Consider the following 5,086-nt stretch of genomic DNA (forward strand, 5'->3'; position numbering starts at 1 on the left):
AGCGGTCAGGCTCCTAAAAAGGTCATGCAGAACTGTATTCATTTCATTTGGCCTGTACAGATACCACAGACAAATTCAATTGTCTATTATGTCGTCATCGCAGCCGGAAGGAGGGTGCTGAGGTACAGTTGATGGTCTGGTGGGAAAGGCCTCCAAAAACCATTTAAATTGGAACATGGAACAGATAATGTGTTTGGTGTGGATTTGTTTTTAGTTAGATACATTTTATTATCATATTTCACATTACAGATTTTGTTGAGTTCTTTTTTTTATTCGTTCATTTATTCGCCTTCAGTAACTGCTTTGCACTGATCATAGTGGGTCATAGTTGTAATTACATATCTGTGGAATATTTCCATTTTCTTAAATCTGTTCATGAGGATTACCCTAAATTACTTTGTTAGAGATAACAGGCTACACTTTCCATAAACACACACACACACACTTTCAAAAATAGGTCAATTTAGCATAGCCTTTCCAAAAACACACACACACACACACACTTTCAAAAATAGGTCAATTTAGCATAGCCTTTAGCACCAGTATCCACTATCATCAGAAGACAAATCACCATTGTTTTATGGGGTTATTGTGTTTGAGTCACATATCTGTGGGTTTATGGTGAGCTGATGGTATATGGAAGTTATATATGTGTGCACCACAGCTACACCACAGAGAACTGAATCATTCATTCTGCTGTACAAATTTCTGTTCTGTTCTGTTCTATTAATCATATATTAATCAGATACTTTACAGGATTATGTATTTGCTAAAACTATAATAGAACGAAAAATAAATAGTTTAAATATTATACAATTAATGCTAAACATACAATGAACCCTGGATGTTAAGACAAGTGAGTTTTCACCTGTTTTCTAATCACTGAGAAGATCTAGAACCAGTTATTAGAAATGTTAATACTGGCAAAAATGTAAAGTGAATATTATCTAGAACCTAGCATATCCCAGGACCACTGGGAGCAAGGATGCATCTCCAGTCTATCACACATACACATTTATTTATTGCTGGGGCAAGATAGTGTAGCTACTGGTGTGTTTTTGTTGTTGTGTTGCATTAATCACTCTTTGTGGGGTCGCCACAGTGGGTCATCTGAGCCACACATTTGATATGGCACAGGTTTCACTCCGGATGCTCTTCATGACACAACATAACCCCTCAGTGGCCTGCCCAGGGATTGAATCTGGACTATGGCAGTGAGAGTGCAGGATCCTAATGCTGAACCACCAAGGAACAGTTATGTTAGCTTCATTATTACTGAAAACAGACCCATCATGTTTTATTGATAAGTGCTTGAGTAGTCATTGATGATTGATCAGATATTTTTGCTTTATTGTACGACTAGGCTGTCTAGATAATTCAGTGTAGAATATTTCTTCACCAAGCTTCAAAGACACAATATGGCCATTAAAGCTGAATAACAATCATTATACTGGCAATTGATTTGAAGTGCAAAGGTCACATTATTAGGAACATCAGACTGAAAAAAGGAAATGCATCTCTGTTCCTCAACTAATGTTTTCTTTAGATCCCTTTTTTTTAAGCCAAATGTCAGTGACTCACAAAGCCCAGTGTAATTAAACATAGTCTCAGTCAATGTTGATGCAATCAGAACATTTCCTAATGAAGCAGAATGTTTATGAAACACAAACGTTAAAAGTTTTTAGAGAATATATTCATTTAAGACCTACTCTATTTGATCTACCCTAATCATAATCACATAGACAAGGCTGTTTGGGTAATACAGTCTCTAAACACTGCTGTAATATTAAAATTTGACCATGACATTCCTGACAGCACTGACTTTATTAATTTCACAGTATTAAGTTTCAGCAGAAGTAGGTCACTAGTGTCATACTGTAAGCTTCCGAGTTCTTCGTGCATATTTACTAGATTATCTCCAGTCTCATGTATACCTGTAATATGCTATTACCTTAGTGTAGAAATAAATAGCAATCTGAGGGCCAAGGGCCTAAGAATGAATTCCTTTACTGTAAATAGCTTGTGATCTGATAAGTCACGTTATTTTCCCCAGGAATAGTTCAAAGGGGGTTCAGGATTTTTTTAGGCTCTGTAGATGAGATGTCTGTATGGCATCGAATTAGCTGAGTCACTGGGCTGTATCTGCCAACGTACATTCTTTCAATACTCCAGCATCTACCAGGAAAAAGGGAGCCAAATTTACTGACTGCAACATCAGCCCACTTTGACCGACTTGCTTAAGAAAATACTGCAAGTCATTATGAGTCATGCAGTAGCCTTTATTCTTACCCTGTATTTACATTTGGTATATCATATGCTGTGTACTTTCAGTGTCTTTTTTGTTTATCAATTTTCTATTTCTTATCGTTTTCATTGTAATCAGCAACCTCATTTAGGCTGGTGAAACTTAAATATTTGCTGATCATTGGTAAAGGACTCCACCTACTGGATATGATACACAAATATTGTTGGGTTGTGCCAAAATAAATCTGAGTAAACATGATAAATAAAAGGATAAAAATTGATTGCTTTGTTTTCCAGCATTCTGTGTTATTTGGTATATTAACTAACCTCATAAGCAGCAGTTCTGGTTTTGTTGCTTCGTAATAGATACCTTTGAAAAAGACAGAGATTACACTCTATAAAAGTACTATCATAGATTGGTAATTATTGGAGCTACTTATTTGTAGCTGTTGTTTTATTCATTCCTTGATGTGATCAATTTAATTTGCATAAGGACAGAATCATTTACATGTTATGTCCAGAAGAGGGCATAAGCTCCCAAAATCAGAGGAATTCTGAGCAGACTTCAGTCATTTGGAGTTCAGACTCTACTGGGAAAGACCCAGTGGTTTTAATAAACATTTATGTTTATAACATTTATATCTAGATCTATAGTTTTATAAACTAATATTTCTTTTAATGATATTTATTTTAAATGTATCTCAGCTAAGTCAAAAATTTATTTTGGGATAGCTAAACCAAGTATTCAAATAACAATATAAGGTCTACAAACTACACACTGGTAAGTAAGCAGTAATGTTTCTCATTGATTTAGTATGACAGTGTTGCATTCACTAGAATGCCATCATTAAAATGGGAATTATAATCATAATATAATCAAGTGACTACAGTAAGTGTGCCATACTGAAATATTTGCTTGGTTTTTCTGTAGCAAGGGATTAAACTGAAATTCCTTAGGCCAGTCCACTGGACAGTGTATTACTGAATCTTACTTCATCACAGTGACTTTTATCAGGACAGTTAGGACAATTTGATATTAAATAGAGAAGAACAGAGAGTGACTGGGAATCTTGTTGGGTTGTTTTCACATTCAGCTTTCATGAATCTTTCACAAATCTCATTCCTAATTCTAATCCATTCTTTTACTGACAAGGCCAGGAAAAAGGGGTGTATCCATTTCAATATACCCCTATTGAAACATCCAGCTTAGTCTGACCAACTACCAGCTGTCTAAACACAGGTTGAGCTGGTCAAACTGGTAAACCATATTTAACTGCTGATACAAAAGAAACATTATCTTAATTACTGTTAGTAATGTTACAACATAGTTCTTTTAAGACAATAACACAACAGTAAGGACATTAGGAAATAGCATGCATTTACTGATTTTCGTGAAGTAATGAGGAAGCTGGGAAATGATTCACCAGCTGGGAAAGATGCGATAGCTACTAATTTGACTAGCTGTAGCCTGTGACTTGGCATTCATTTGGTCAGGCCAAGTATATTATTCATGAAGTATGCAAGGATTACATGAACAATTTCTTTTTTTTATACTATTATGGAATGACATGAGAACCTTAAAAAATATTATGCTTGCTTGTTTTGGCTTGCAAGTATGTAGTTTAAAATAATGACATCAGGCTGTTAACAGCGTGGTTTCTATCCAAGCCAAACAACTAAGGTATTTTATATTGTAGCCTATACAGTCAAAGTCTGAGTCAAAGCTTTTTACTGCCATGTCACTTTTTACTGCACAATGAAATTCTTACTTGTGTGCTGTTACTCATGACACATACTATAACAACACAGACATATTCACACACATATTCACACCCCGAAGACAATCCAAAAGCCATCCATCATTCATACAAAGAGGACACTGTATATTGTTAACATAGCAAAGTAGAATAGCATGTGTAATGTAGAATGTGGCATGTGTACTGTGTAGTGTTAAGAAACTGGCATTTGCTTTGTATAATTGTAAAGCAGCATGTGCATTGTAACTTGAGTGGCATGTGCAATACCAGAGTGGCAAGTGGGATGAAACAAGTTAAGAAACTGACATGTGCAGTGTTAGAATGGCATCTGTAATGTGCAATGCTAAAGTGGCATGTAAAATATTAGAGTGGCATCTCCATTGAGCAGTATTAAAGGAGCGTCTGTAATGTGCAGTGTTAAGAAAGTGGCATGTGGTTATGGGTAGTGGTAAGTGTTAAGAAGGTGGCATGTGGTTATGGGTAGTGGTAAGTGTTAAGAAGGTGGCATGTGCTAGGTGAAGTGCTCAAAATGTGGTATGTACAGTGTGCAGCAGTAACAAAGTGGCATGTGCAATGTTAGAGTGCCATCTGCAGTGTGCATTGTAAAAGAAATCAGCGTAGGTAGTGTGCACTATAAGGGGAAAGCACAATGTGCAGTGTTAAGAAAGTGGCATGTCTAATGTTAGAGTAGCATGTTTAATGTGCAGTTTTAGGAAACTGGCAGTGGTGTGCGGTTTTAGACCTGCATGTGCAATGTGCAATGTTTCAAGAAGTGGCACGTGCACTGTACAATGGTATGAAAGTGGCACGTGCATTGTTAAAGTGGCAATATGCAATTTAAAAAAAAAAAATGTGGCATGTGCAACGTAGAGTGTTAGGAATGTGGCATGTACAATATGAAATGTTAAGAATGTGGCATGTACGGTATGAAATGTTAGGTGTGAGTGGCATCTGCATAGTGCCCTGTGCCCTGCGCACTGTCAGACTGGCATGTGCAAGGTTAATAAACTGACATGTGCACTGGCCAATCAGAGCGCGTCAGATTAAGCAGTGGGCGTGGATATCGGACGCAAACTGATGCACAG

Source organism: Hemibagrus wyckioides, linkage group LG19 (assembly GCF_019097595.1).
Source record: "Hemibagrus wyckioides isolate EC202008001 linkage group LG19, SWU_Hwy_1.0, whole genome shotgun sequence".
Classification (NCBI taxonomy): Eukaryota; Metazoa; Chordata; class Actinopteri; order Siluriformes; family Bagridae; genus Hemibagrus; species Hemibagrus wyckioides.